The sequence below is a fragment of the Phasianus colchicus genome, chromosome 18 (genome assembly GCF_987193195.1).
Source record: "Phasianus colchicus chromosome 18, bPhaCol1.hap1.1, whole genome shotgun sequence".
Classification (NCBI taxonomy): Eukaryota; Metazoa; Chordata; class Aves; order Galliformes; family Phasianidae; genus Phasianus; species Phasianus colchicus.
This window is the reverse complement of record NC_143453.1, coordinates 1387810-1403390: the sequence shown is the minus strand read 5'-3', so window position 1 is coordinate 1403390 and position 15581 is coordinate 1387810. Positions and strand designations below refer to the sequence as shown.

The following is a 15581-nucleotide window of genomic DNA, read 5'->3' as shown; positions in this document are numbered from 1 at the left end:
GAAACCTCGGTGTTTACAGAACGAAAGATTTTATACAGATTGTGACAGCATCCACAGTTACATTAAACATTAAAGCGGCATAAGCATCAAGATGCAAGACAGCTGCTAAGTGATGGGTATTAACAGCAAAATTCCCTTAGATTCATCCATGCTTGGAGAGGTGCTCCTGACTCTTTATGAATATTCTTGATGGTCCTATCTGTGCATCCACATGGATTTTTATTTATTTATTTATTTTTTTTTGTAATAAAGAAGAAACTCTAGCTGAAATCCTGTTTGTCCACAAAGAAACATTTCTGGAGAGCTGAGCTGCAGACTCAGCTTTTTGTGTTTGTTTCATGCCTTGCCCCAGTGTTGCAGCCCCTAGAAAGGCTTTCTTTCCTCATTTGGGGATGTGGCTGTTTGAAAAGCCATTGCAGACCATAGTTGTCAGGGCTGGAAGCTTGGAATCTCTGAAGTTAACTCTCTCCTCTATAAGGGCTCCAAGTGTTAGCCCATTAAATAACTGAGGGCAGCTTCCTGCACTCTACTAATCGAGTCTCCTGTTTAATGACACCATGAGAAAGCAGCAGCTAATAAATACTTCAGTTCTTTCACGTAAACTTCTCCCAGACACTGTTCTCCATTGGGTCTGGAGAACTCCTATTTACTCAGAATTTCTGCTTTCCTTACTTGAAGCAGGGTGAGAATTGGGTTCACCGAGTTAACTCCCTTTCCATAGCTACACCTTTCATTTGGGAGATGCTCATGTATTTATAACTCTGTGCACCAGCAGGTCAGCATATTCTTCAAGGGCCATTATCCTGCTGCTCCCTTCAGTGCTAGGTACACAGCAGGGAGTTGCATCAAGGAAATGCATTAAGACGAATCAGCAAGAGAGAAGGGTACCTCAGGGCCAACTCCCTGCTTTTCAATTATTTATACTTCATAATTTCCAGCAAATCACTGGCTGTTTATTGGTGCTCATCTATAATTGAAGAGTTTCCTAGATCACTGGCCAGCTTTGCTTAAGATATAGCTGTCCGTGCTTTTGAAAGCTGTTAGGAAAAGCCCACAGGGAAAGGCAAGGTCTCAGGAGTGGCTGGTCATCCATTGAGGATACACCCTTTTAATTTTTGGCTTTTGTGGGCACCTGGGACTGGTAGGTTTCCAACATGTGGTTTACCATCTGCATTTGACCACACCACATCATGTAGAGACCGCGTGCTACAGAACCAAGATGACCCAGACCAGGAAGTATTTCAAGGATCCTGCCTTCCCAAGCCCATGCCCATGCAGTGTTCTTGTTCTGCCAAATAAACCAGTGGAGGGTTTTGATGTTCCTGAAATTCTTGAAGAGGCCATGAAGAAAAGGAGCAACTGTTCCGAGTAAGATGAAAAGCCAAAGCCTTGAAAACATTCAAGAACTTAAGATTGGAAGGGAAAAAAGTCAAGTTCATTCTTATGCAGAGGATGTGTTTGGCTTTGCATACTTTGAAAAGGCTCCATCATCAGGCCTGCCTGGTCTTTCTCAAATAACTTTTTTCTTTTTTTTTTTCAATTTTTACTTAATTTTTCTCTTCTAATTTTAAAACAAAATAATTTTTGGCTGAAGCAGTTGAAACTTTTTTGGTCTAGAAACATTAGAATTTGCTAGTTTTCAAATAAAAAAAAAAGACTGGAACCAACCATTTCAGTGTGAACAACTTCTCATTTGACTAACTAGGAAATTCAAATGAAAAAATGTTTTGTTGAAATGTTCCCAACCAGCTCTATCCATCACTTCCTTTCACTACTACCCAATAAAAATAGCTTCCACATACCACTGTAGTCAGGAGTGCCATGTTACAGAAGAAGAAATAACTAAGCCAACAAAATGACTCACATTCCAAAGATAATATATAAGGTAGGGCCTGGCCAACAGTTAGATTCAAATTAGAACCAGCCTCAGCCTTCATGCCTGAAACAAAATGATCGCAAAATATGATCTGTTGTTATTTTTTGATGTTTGGTCATTTTATTTTCACACACTTCTATTCATGATCCCACTTCTAGCATAGTGGAAGTGACCATGCTTTTAGTGCCATAGAGACTGCTCCTCATTTTTATCCCAACTAAAAGCAGGAAACACTGGGATTGTGGCAAGGGAATTTGTTCTTGTTAAAGAGATTTTTAGCTCGGTTTTGCCAGCTTGGAGTTTGCATACTCTTGTTAAACTGTGCATGAAGATCTAGCCCTGTGAATGACTGAAGATTTACCCTGATGGCTGGATTTGCTTTTTGAAGGGATATATTTTGACGGAGCCACAACAGCAGACCTGACAGCAAACAGCTGATGCAGTTCTATGAGATGTTTTAGGTGTGAACATAAAGAAGTGGACCGCTGTGGTGCTGTGTCTCTAGGGTGTAAGAAGTCCTTCTTAGTTTAAACATGTAATTCAAAGATATTAAACTTTTAGTGTTTTTGTTTTGAGTTACTGAACTAATAATCTGAATTTAGCTCTTAAATTCTATTGGTCTTCACTAAAGCACTCATTCTAGCAGAATCCTTCACTTTTAAGCCAGATTGGTAGTGCTTTTAGGAGCAGCTCATAGTTTAGGGTGAATGTGTTTTAAAGCAATCTATAAATCTTTATAGTCTTTGTTTTTCTTTCTCTTGTGTGCATACTTGGCAAGAATTTTCAGTTTACATCACTGAGAATTTGATTCACCTAAGTACAATGGGTGAGATTTGTCCACATCTGAAATGCCAACATCAACCCCTTTGCACCTTTTAAATCTTCAAAACAGGACTGCAGCAGGGCCTTGTGGTTTGCCTGACTCTTGCACTGCCTTCCCTTGTGCCAGGCAGAGGAAGGGGCAGGTGGTGGAGAAATGAGTAGCCCACAGCTGGTTCCCAGCCTGACCCTGTGGCTGCAGCCACATACTCAGGTGGGACACTTGTCCTACTTGTGCATGGGCCTGCAGGAGAAAGAGTAGGAAGAGAGAGTCATCCCATAAATGCTGAATGGGCAAGCTGGAAGTTCGACTTCCCTAAGAGTCCTTGTCTTGTTGAGTCCCTCTTCCAAGCCCTGTAGTTACCCTGTGTTGATGTTGGTGTCTTTCCTTAGGTGACAACTGATAGGCAATGAGGAAACAGCATCAGACTGAACTAGGGAAGATTTAGACTGTGTATCAGGAAGAATTTTTTCATGGAGAGAGTGATCAAGCACTGGATTGGGCAGTCCAGGGAGGTGGTGGAGTCCCTGTCCCTGGAGATATTGAGGAAATGTGTGGATATGAAACTAAGAGACATGGCTTAGTGAGGGGCTTGGCAGTGTTAGGTTGACAGTTGGACTTGATGATGTTGAAGATCTCTTTCGGCCTAAATAATGATAATTATGTATATGGTGGTATCTTATTTGAGGCCCGCAAAGGCACTGTGAGGATTACAGTGCTTTGGGGGGTTGGCTATCCCTGAGGCATCCAGGAGCATACCCCCTTAAGCCAGATTCAGTTTCTTAACACTGTTGTCAAATGTCCCTGGCCAATGTAAGCTCCCTGAGTACTGAAATGATCTGCACAAGGAAATAAATAAATAAAAGACTTAAGAACAGAAAGTGCACCCTCCCAAGATAGCTTTTATGTAGCTAGAAAAGTGAGGTGGTTTCCTGTTCTAAATATTTAACATGATGTTTATGATATGTCCTCTGGGGGAAGAGATGCTTGAAAGCTAATGTTTATGAAGTAAGTCTGGAGGGATGGAAAGTGGAGGGAGGGCACACTAACTAGGGGGAAAAAAAGAAGGAAAACAAAAGAAAGAACCTCAGGAGATGTCCTGATTTATAGCTCTACTTGCTGGAGAAAAATCTCTCTGTTTCATTGAAAAGATTGCAACTGATGGAAGCAAAGTTCAGCTCAGTGCTTTCTGAAACCAGAAACCTGTTTCCTGAAATCAGACAGGACTGAAGTCCAAGCTGGCGGGAATCTTTTACTGACTGCTGCCTCGTGCTCCTGAGCCCTGCGGAAGGTGTCTGTCTGTGACCACGTGAGGGCTGCAGTGATGCTCTTGTGTTTCAGAAGCTGAGGTACGTTTCAGAAAGGAGGGTGAGTTTGGTTTCCTACTTTGCCAAAGGCTTCTAGTGTGATATTTGAGTGTTTAATCTTCCTTTGCCTCTGTTCTGTGTCTAGGAATAGCAACAATTTCCTGATTTGCTGGGAGAGCGAAAGTAAATCACTTTCTTGTTATGTACTTGAAAAATAAAAGCCTGAGTTCCCATTATTTCAGAAAGGATGACTGAACTCCTTGTGAAACACACTCTGAATGGATGATATATTTCAACTCAGTTTATTTAAAGTGCACCCACACTTACTTTTTTTTACCTTTGTAATTTTGTATACAAACTGCAGCAGCTCAGGACCAGCTCCGTGTATGGCTTTGCCATTCCTGCCCTAGGGTGTAAATCCTTTCTGGGGAAAACTGTAAATCAGAGAGGTAGAAATACCAAGTGGTTCTGCTACTCCCATTTTCAGTTGTTCAAATTATTGCAGTTTTATAAACCGGCTATATCTAACATGGGGTATGTAATAAAAGAGGCTGTGAAGGAAGATCAGTGCAACTCTTGCATGTTCTACTGTAATGTCTCAGGGATATCAGCAGAGCCCCTAACAGTTCTTTTGGCACATGCTGTAGGCCATAGGTCTCAGGGCTGAAGGAAGCTGGAAAGGAAACCTAAGAAATTTCAAACCTAATCTTGTCTAAGATGAAACTCCACATGGCTTTAGCTTTGGACGTTGAAGTTTTTGAAGACCTCAGAGGCCAGGTAGAAAAATCCTATGTCTTAATCAATACCTTAGGTTTCTTTGGTGCACTGTGCTCAGCCTGGCTGAAAGTCAGGCCATTTGTTTCAATTATTAAAGGTGGATTTATGGCCCCTGTTTTTTTTCTTGGAAATAGAATCACGCCTGGGACATGTTTTCTTCTTGCAAATAATTGTGTCTGCCTGTAGTCAGTCCATACAGATAGAAACGTGTCAGTCACACTTAAAAACATCCCTTTTCCTGCTCCATTTTCTTGCTATTCTCATGATTATGACTTTTCTCATCAAAGTGTAACAGCTATGCATTTCTTTTTCTGTGACCACAGTGTTTTGCACAGGGCGGCTCTGTTTGATGGCTTTTCTTTGGCATGCTATCAGCAAGCTCTTAAATAATTTTCCTGCAGAGAAAATCACTGCACTGTAACGGTGCACCACTGAGTAATCCTATTTTTTTGATAGGCAGGTCTGATTGGTACAGCATGGGAAGATGTCAACTGGAGTTGATAATATTAGTGTACCTTCTCACTCTATTAGCTGTAACAACTGTGTACATCCAGTAACAAGTACAGATATTCTATTCTATTTTCTGTGAATGACTGCTATTGAATAAATGCATTTAGATAACGATTTAAACAGTTGAAAGGGGATTTGATCTTTGGTAAACTTAAGATGGTGCAGGTAGAGTTTATCTAACACTGAAAGCTGATAATGTGTGCTCCACATGCATTGTGTTTAACTATGGTGGGTCATTCACGTTAAAAAAGAAGGGTAGGAGGCAATAATCTTCTGCTTCTGCAAACTCATGAATGGGGCTGATTCTTCAGGAGGAGATCTGAAGAATGTCCCTTCTTGAATCCTGGGTTGTACAGGGAAAAGGCTGCAGCACACATGTGGCATTTAATTTTTTTAATACTCCCCTTTGCCCTAAAGTTGTGAATCTCTTAAATTCCAACATGAGAAATTGCTAAACATAAGAAAAACAGCCAAACTTTCCCCTCCCCGCATTTCTACCATACGCAAACTTCCAAAACTTCTCATATTATCTGAGCATCTGGAACATTGAGCTGGGGGGAACGCGGTTTTAAAAGTTTTTTTTTTTTACAAAAAATCCCTAACTCTAATCTACAACCTCTTTCAGACCTGCCTCTAGGGAGAAACCCACCAATTACTATTTACTTTACCAACCTAGAGTGATTTGTGGATGTATGTAAGAATTATTTATGGTTTCATGCAGGAAAAACTTTCAGCTCCCTATTTGCCCTTGTAAGTAATGAGTTGCCTCAGGGGATCAAAGGTCAGATTTTGGTTTTAATGCCCACCTCTTTTTAAAAAATAAATAAAGCAATCTATGTGAAAAGAAGAACAAAAAAATAACAGTCTGAAAAGGCTCTGACTCCTGCTCTGCTTTGATGTTTTAGGTCTGGAAGGGATCATAAATTTGCTGGTGTGAGATAGAGCGATAATAAATGTAGCTTTTAACTTCTGGGTTTTTAGCTCACACAGCATCCATTATCACTGGCAACTGCAAAGGGAATGTACTCTTTACCATGTTGCTCTTTAGAATGATAAATACTTACACTACTATCTGGTGATATCCCAGAAGCTCAGATGTAACCCCTCCTTGTGATCGTTCCTCAACAACATTCATTCTTGGTCAAAATGGTTGACCAAGAAGGTCAACCAGAGGTGTTGATCAGAGTCTAGAGGGGTGAGCTTCCCTCTTAGTTCTATTTTCACCATCACAACTCTTTATTGGATAGATCCTTTTCAATGCTTAGTGATGTGATGAGCAGAAAACAGCCAGGGAACAATTTTTAAAAAAAATATGTTTGGGGGTTAGTGTCTGAGGTTCCCAGAAGTGTTTCCATGAAACTCACGTTTAGAGCACTCCTTTATTGTTTTTACCAACAAATAGGCCAAAGAAATGCCCTGACCCAGTGGAGGCCATGTGTGGGGTTAGCACCTTTCCATGCTATCCCGAGGACTGCATTAATGAGATGAACTTTTGGGAATGACTTTAAAAGTCTGACAGACACTTTATGCCTGCATGGAGCAGTGCTCCCAATGCAATCAGCTTAGTCATGTCATAATATTTTAAAAGTATGTTGTTAATAAATTATTTTAACCACTTAGATGTCTATTAATGTCTTTTTGCTGAATGCTACCAATCTCATATTCCAATAATTTCCACAAGGAGTTATTGACCATCTATAGATTTTGAGTGAATTTTGCCAAATCAATTTATCATCCTCATATATCTCTTTCTACCTGCTTTGCTTTGTGTGGTGAAACACTTTAGCTATCGTTTTTGCTTTCCTTAGATCAGCAATTAAGTTATCTTTACTCAGCTTGCATCCGTTATGAAACACTCCTGTTAGTACTATCATTATTATTATTATTACATTTTTTTCCTTTTTTTTTTTTCAAATTCAACCATAGATATGTTTCTTTGGTCTGCTGCAAAACTAATGATTACCCACATATTTTTTCAATCCTCTGATCTAAATGAGAGTATCATCTACTCTAAAGTCACCACTTTGAGAGCTTTTAGAAACTATTAGAAAAGCTTGGGAGTGAAATGAATGCTAGACAACACTTATTTAAGTAACATTCAAAGAGTGTACTTTAGGACATTGACTTGATCTTTACTTGCAGCTTGCATGCACTTAAGATTGTGAATATTTTTATTTATGGTAGTTACTGTTTGCATTTCTTTTAAGTGTTGAAGTTTTTATTTTATGCCTTCACTTAAATTGCATATGTCAGAAGATACGTTTACTTACGTGGCTTTTCTTTTCCAAACATGAAAATAAGCCTCTTTTCCTAGATTCATAAAATTAACGATCAAGGTGTTCCATCATCTAGTCTGAATTCTTCTGCAAAGCATTCTGGTACATTTGAATACATTAAGTTACAAGTACCAGACGTATCTTCCAGAGAAATTTCCAAATTTTCAGAAATAGATGATGTACAACATTTCCTAGCTGTCTGTTGTAATAGTTAATTACCATGATTTTTGAGTGTTTAACTGCTAATGTGGGTATGTCAGTCTGCAGGTTCTGGTCAACATAGTCCACCCACTGTTTTACTTTAAGTTGCATCAGTCCTCCTTTTCATGACACCACTTTTATTTCTGATTGTCTTTGGGGCATTTGAGTTATTGACTGCATCATTTTGTTCTTTCACTGAGCCTTTATCTTTGAAAACATCCAAGAATTATTTTAAAATGTCGCCTGTATTCATCATACGGACCTTGGCTGCTTGCTTTGACCATACTTTTTCTTCTTTCTAACCCATACCTGCTACTCAGATATTGTGTCTGGCGCATGCTGCTTAGAAGGGAAGCAATTTTGTCCCAGAAAAAGGCGTGTAGAACAGATGGGTTGTACTACCTCCTAGAGGTGCCTGTGCCATTAATTCAGTAAAGAGCTGGGGTGATTACCTTGGCCATGTCTTGCTTTTTAACTGCTGCAGCTAGCTGTGACAAATCCTCCTCAGTCACAGTCACCTATTTTGTATAACACTAGAAATGTCTTTAGGGAAAATTCTGTCTTAACCACCCTGGTTTTTTGGAAGTACCATAGTGCTTCAAATTGCCCATGTCTATCAGCTCATTTTCAGCTCTCATTTTTGATTACTTGTCCCCACAGACTAGCTTAACTGTCTGGGCTGCCATGTAAAATGGTAGGTGTGAGTATCAAAACAAGAGAAAACAGGTCACTAATCCTGTGAATAAATTCACTGTAAATAGGAGACCACCAAAAAGAATTTCAATGACCACCTGGAAATTGAGTCTGGGAAAATCTCTTAGCGTAATATAAACTTGAGCTGGACTCCAGTGGCCATGAAGGCTAGGCTCTAGACAGGTTTCATTCAGTAATTTAAAATACCTGCTTCCTTGGACTGGGTCTTATCCATTCTTCTTGGAAAAAAGACAGCAACTAACATGGAAACGTTAGCCAAGTTCTGGATGCAGCTCTTGTAAAATCTTTTGGGGAGCTGCTGCTGTTCCTCCTCTCCATGCACTGAAGGGGAAATGCCTTGAGATTATCATGTATCCATCTCCACAACTTCTGTTTCAAACTCAGTACCGTGAACTGGCAATTCCTAAAGTTCAGGTGGGATGAACAGTGACTATGTTGAAATGACATTGGGTAATTGTGGTTAGACAGTAAAATACAAAGATGCAAAACTAGAACTGGGTATTCCCAGTTAACCTGCAATTGCTTGGAGAAAGTCAGTTGTGTACGTTTGGATTTTTGGGCTAGCAGTTGGAAAACAGTCTGCTCAATGGAAAACTGTACAGATAAATTGAGTTATTTTCTCCATTGTATCCATGAGGGTCTAAAATTTGAAAGAGGAAAACTTTACAGATAGTATTTTCATAGATAGTATATGTATATACAATAGATAATATAATATTATGCAGATATATATATATATTTTTTTCAAATGAAATATTTAGGAAAGCCACTGAACTTCTGGGTGCATCTCCCTCCAGTCATCTCCTCTTTAGGACAGGCTAGTCAAAACTGGATACCTGATAGTATACTTATGCTTGCTAAAAAGGGTTTAGAAAAGAATTCGAGGAGTAAAAAAAAACAAAGAATTCCTGACTGACTTTAGGAATAAATGTCATATAAACATTCTGTTTCCTTTTTGTTATCAATGGCTAATACCTATTCCCTCTGTGAACAAAATAATCTGTGGGGTGTGTTGGATTGTGTTAAAGTGGGATAAGAAAATCTGAGCATCAAAGTAGTCATGAATGAGGGCTTATCTGTGGAGCAAAGGTGGAATGAGCATACACCAGAGCATTTTAGAGTTAACCTCGGGGTCTGATAATCTGCATCACACTAAAATGCTGTTGGGTTTCAGCAGTCAAATAGGGACAGATAGAAAAAAAAAAAAAAAAGAAAGAAAGAAAGAAAAAAAACCCTAAACATTTAGCTAATCAGAATTACACCCAGCTAATGGAGAGCAGTTGTTTTTCCCCCCTTCCCTATCATCCCGGTCGATTCAAATTGATCCTAGTTCTGCTGAGTGAGAGCAGTCCTTCAAAGTTTATTCTGGTGTCAATTTTTATAGTTTCCCCCACTGATCAATAGAATGCATAATCATTAAGGCAAAGTTTGTGAAAGCTAATCCTTCAATAGGAGTTTTATGAATGGCTCGGAGTCATGGCTCTAACCATTTGGATGTAAGTGGAACCTTTAATCAGGTGAGTGACAGGAGACAGTCAATAGGATTTGCTGAGGCTGGATTCTGATTTTCGATACAGCTATGCAGAGTGAGCAGGAGAAAGGGGAGCAGGGATGGCCAGAGGAACAGACATAGGCTAAAATGGAAGTTTCTCCTCTTTTATTATTTATAAAATGTGTTTCCAGTATTTTTTAAAAATACTTTGCACTTGAGTATCATTTTTCACCTAGAGAGCTAAATTGTCTTTGGGGACATTTGCTGATGAAACACTACGTCATCTTTTTCTGAAGGTGAATAACAATTAGTGCTGCTTTATGCTGGTGAGAGCTTATTGCACCAAATTTATCCAAATGCAGCAGGTCTGCAGCAAGTCAGAACGGTGGGAAAAAGCAGAAACTGATGAGGTCTTTAGATGTCACAGAGTAGGCCTGGCAGAGAAATAGAAAACTTTGCAACTGTTTTGGTTTTGCCCATTAGTTGTGGGTGGCGATGTATATTTGTTTTCTTCTTTTTTTGGCACATCCTTATCTTCTGAATTTGCAAGGGAGAGATCATCTGAATTGTATATACTGAGAGAAAAAAATGAAGAATTATTTGAAATAGGGAACTGGAAAATCAGAAGGTGACAGAGAAGATTAGCTGTTATACAGAACTCATCACTGCTGTAGCTGACACACTTGATGGTAACATCAGTATCTTCCTTTTTTCTCCTTTTCTGACATTTCAAATGAAATGAGAAAAACAAATACAACAGAAAGACTCTTTCTAGCAGCAAGAGGTACTTTTGCGTGGTCAAATAACTTCTTCTAAAGGAGCAGCCACGGAGTGCTAGGAGGGGAAGAAAACATCCAGGGAAGAATTGTGCTTCCATTCAGTATGCTGAGAAGTAAAGGGCAAGGTTTTGATATTAGTTCAAAGACTCCCTTGGCAGTGAGGTGTTCTGAATGTTCAGAACTGAGCTCTTTCAGACTGAAGAGCACTTTAAGACCAGGAAAAAAAAGCTGCCAAAAAAAACAAGGCTGGTGTTTTCATTTGTGCTTTCCAAGAACAGAATAGCACAGGTGAATAATGTAGATAGTGGTCAGTAATTTCCTTCATGTTTGAAAGACTGGGAGTTTGCAAAGAATTATTAATCATAAAAGTAAAGGTTCAGTGACTTGCCTGCTACAGACTGATACAGTTCCATTGGCTTCTTGCTTTGCTTTAGCTGTCGAGTTATCTAAGGGCTGAAAACTGTGGCTGCTTCTTTTAAAGATTTACTGAGTATTTTTAAAGCAGATTCTCATTTGGGTGATTTTACCAAGTTGTCTTGAGTTTCTTCTTCTGAGATCCTGGTGCTACATCTCCAAATAGGCTAATGCAGGAGGTTTGGAGGGGTAACGTCATGGCACTCTGTACGTTAAGCTCAGTGCGTGTCATGCTCCTGATCTTCTGACATTGCTGCATTGGGAGGTTGGTAGAAAGAGGATATCTTTTTTAGCAGAATTTATTCTCTTTATTTATTGATATTTCATAGTCTCCAGAACATTTTGTCATCATGGGTGAACAGGAGCATGAGTAGCTGGATGATAAGTGATAGAGAAGTTCTGCTTATGGCAGCGTCTTCAAAATTCGGAAAAGACAGACTTTTGGAGATATACACAACCACATACTAAGAGGTGATCTCAGAATAGATCATGCCACAATAGACCCAAAAACTGTGGTATATTGGCTTTTTGTGGTGGCACTGACCTGGAAGTACAGACTCAAGTGTTATATTTGCAGGTGCAGTCCCAGTGCAGACAGGATTCTGAAGGCTGGGAGGGGGCAGCACTTCCATTCCCATGGTAGGGTCCACAGGTGCAGTGTGCAATGGATGAGTCCCGTTGCCCCCTCCTGCCTGATAACTGTTCGCAGCTTCACACCTAGGTCTAGGTCTGACCCCACTGTGAGAGATGGTTTGTCATCATTTTCTGTGTGATGCTCACAAGCCTCTAACCCTGAATCTCTTCAAAGTGACAAAGAAAAAGATGTGAGGGCAGCTCCAAATTTGGAAATGATTAGTTGCTGAGATGCTTATCACAGCTTTTGTTCTGAGGAGTGTTAACCTTTGATCTGGTAAATGGGAACTTTACCCTGTAGAGACAAGGGAAGAAGAGCAGATTGATAAATAGGGGAAGACTTGGAAAAGATCAGTGGGAGTCAAGAGCTAGGTTTGGTGGTTCAGATTCAGGAAGAAGACACAGGAGAAAAGAGTAGTAAGTCTGTGGGGCTGAGGAAAAGAGAAGCAAATGATCTTGTGGGCTACGAGAGTGCTCCAGCTTTTGTTTCTCTCCATTCCCTTCCCCACTTTCTCCTGAGCACACTAATCTGTTTTGCTGGGGCAGTTGTTTTGGGGACATGACACTTAGGTGTTAGGCAGTGGGAGGAGGTGTCCTACTTGGGGCTGCCCTCTGACACCCTGACCATTAAACTGTGCAGTCAGCACTAAGATCTATCTTATGAAAAGCTGTGCCTGGAGAAGTTTCTTCAGAGTGGACAGTGGTTGTGGTTAGGTGTTTGGGAAGCTCCAAGCATAGCCTTGTTGTCATGAGGCTCATGGAGGCTACATGACTCAAAGGGCAAAGCCTCCTGGAGCTCATGTTGGCAGCACACAGCAGCAAAGAGCAGAGGATTCCTGAAGTGATGGCTCTTTCACTGTGAATCTTAGCTCACCCTGAAGCTGGAAGTCTGTGTTTACAGCACATTGGCTTTTCCTTCTTTTTTGCCACTGCTTTCCCTCTTCTTGTAACTTAGTGCAGAGCCAGTAGTTTTCCTGGTGCACCTAAAGCCTCATTTCCTGATGGGCCCTTCCATGGGCTGACGGTTTGCAGGCACTGCTGGATGCCTCTCCATGAGTGATGACCCTGTTCCCAGTACTACACCACAGCCCTCCCCCTTGCCTTTCACTATGGTAAATATTTTAGTACTCATTGAAATCAATTGAGCCTCATCAATTGGAAATAGAGTGTAAATCACTGGGACTTTTGCATTCACCCCAGAAATCAATTTTCACACATTAGGGCTATTAGCTTATTGAGAACTGTGTGATAAATGGCTGCGGGCCATCATGGAGCCACACCTGCCAGCTGTACATTTTGCATTTCAAATAGGCTTAGAAGCAGAGGGATGCCAAACGAAGAAAGCTCTCAGGTGGCAGGAGTGGTGCGGGGTTGGAGACACAAGGACCGTGCAGCCAGACAGTTTGTGCCTGGAGATCAATAGCAGCTCCAAAGCACTAACTCATCCTCACAGGGGCTGGAGACAGAAGGCAGCTCCGAGCCAACTTGTGGTTAGGCATCAAGGTTTATTTTTCTCTCTCAAAGATGAGCACAGTTTGGGGAGGAAAGGTGAAACGTAGATGATGAACATTTAATAAAATTAATGCAGTACTTTAAAAAGGAAGTTTTTCCAGGAGTAAATATATTTCTTTCAAACAGCAGTGGGAGATGGGGTGTAGAGACAACTTCTCCTGCCATCCCAGTGCTCTGTGTAGTGCAGATGGCTTATTGCTAGCTGTGATACAGAGAAGATAGCTGGAGCTCCATTCCATAATTCCTTCCTATCCCCTTGAATCCCCTTGGTGAGATGTGGCAGCTTATCAACTTTTTGTTGAATGATGCTTGGAGGTGATGGATCTGGTGGCCTGGCTGGTAGAAGTGTATAGTGACCAGCAAGCTCCCCTGTGGCTGGAAGACCTTGGTCTCTGTTTCCAAGACAGGACATAATCCATTCTTCTCATTTACTACTGTCAGTCAAAAATGCAGCTCCACGGATTTGCAGACTCTCCGTGGTGTAGTCCATGTTTGTTTGCCTTGTAATTTGGCTTTTTGCACACAGAAGCCACTCCTGAAACTGAGGAAGTCATGTATAGGTGGGACAGTCTCTTTGAGAGGTCTTTTCTCATCCCTTTTCTTATCCCTTTACTCCCTTTTTCTCATCCCTTTATGTAAAAATGTGTGTCAAGAATGTATTTCCTAATTTTGGATATTTCTCTTCACAAGAGGAAAATGGAAAAATGAGAAACCTGGAACAGTAGATCAGACTGTGCAATGCAAATAGTATTTGAATTTCTTGCTGTGAAGTGAATAGTGTGCACATATACCACCATCATTGTAGCAATGAAAACTAGAGCTACTTTCATAGACACAGAAGACATACTTTCATAGAGGTTCTTTCTTGAGAAAACTGATGTAAGCTTAGAGGAAAAGCTCTTACTGGGAGCCCTGACTCGCTTCCAGAGAGCAGTTCCAGCTAGCTGGGAGCAGGAAGCAGTGGCCCAGTCTCCGAGGAGTGCCAGCGTGGTTTGGCAGCCCATGCAGCAGCAGACAGCTGGCTTTAAAATGTTCGCACCTAAAAGCTCCTGTGCTTCATTCAGCCACACTTCTGGAACATTTTCCAGTTGCTCCATCCAAAGTGTTGCCTTTCCTCTTTCTTACAAGTCTCATATCTAGCAACATACCCCATGCTGCTTGGACCTGTTGGTTAATGTATTCCCAGTATCTGGAGTTTCAGTCTGGTCGGCTGTGATCACGACTCTGGGCAGAGGCTGCATTACTTCTCTGACAGTCTTGGGCTCTCACCCTTAGCTAATTACTTTGATCCTTTACACTTTGTAAAAATTCTTACAACACAAAATAAGTCCCCCCTGGCTTTAACCTTGCGACCTAACCGGCCCTTGTAAAAGGGAGGGAGAAAACACAGTCATGCACGCACAAGCACACACGCACACACTCTTGCGCACATGCCTATATACACATCCCCACAAACTGCCTAAAGCCTGTTCCTTTAATAGTTTCCTCCCAGGACTCCCACAAAAAGGCAAATAAAACTCCTTTTACAAGATAGCAGGGCAGCATGAAGGATCAACTTCACCAACAACAAGTTCTTTCTTCAGTTCATTTGTTTTTAACATACTTTTCCTCTAGATTTGATCCTCTAAGTGCCTCTCCCTCCTCTTCCCTTCCCTTTTGAGATTTCTGTCGTTGTTCCCTTTGCCTGCCCTGCTGCCAGCAAGCAATTTATTTTGTCAGGCTCTGCTTGTTCACAGGGAATAGCATATGTATGAACACGTACTTTTAAGTTCTTCCATGACTAAGGAATGCTTCTTCTTTATTCTTCACAGAAGCCAGCTAACAAAAGAAATCCAGAGGAGAGTGAAAAGTGTTGTGTTTACAAAGAACAATTGAACAGGCCAGACATCTTCAGCCTGTGAGGTAGCTGAGGAGGAATAAAGCTATAAAATCATGAGTGGCCTGGAAAAAATGAGTTGATTGCTGCTCTTACCTGCTTCCAGAAAAAGCACTTTCAGAAGAAACCAAAGGTAACAGTTCTTCACACACTGTGTATGTTCCTTTCTCCTATAATCATATCTGGGAGAGCTGTTTTAGGGAATGGTAACTTGGTGAACAGCATGAGGAAATTTAAGCTTCTATAAGGTTAGATTCCCCATTAGCATGGGGAAACAAATTTGTATCTTACTTCTTTACTGGCTGACTGGCATTTATGAAACTTATAGACACTTAATAATCTCAAAACTTCTTTCTGACATACTTGGTTAAGAATGCTCAACATTGCCTCAAGT

The 15581-nt window shown here is 40.7% G+C and overlaps 1 long non-coding RNA gene across 1 annotated transcript in view; it reads left to right on the top strand.

Annotated features, from left to right (window-relative positions):
- Nucleotides 1-15314, top strand: part of LOC149915496 (uncharacterized) — a 66588-nt gene extending 51274 nt beyond the window's left edge. Inside the window, exon 5 of the long non-coding RNA XR_016472070.1 lies at nt 15123-15314. This is a non-coding gene — a long non-coding RNA (uncharacterized LOC149915496). The remainder of the gene's footprint in view (nt 1-15122) is intronic.
- The last annotated feature ends 267 nt before the right edge of the window (nt 15315-15581 follow it).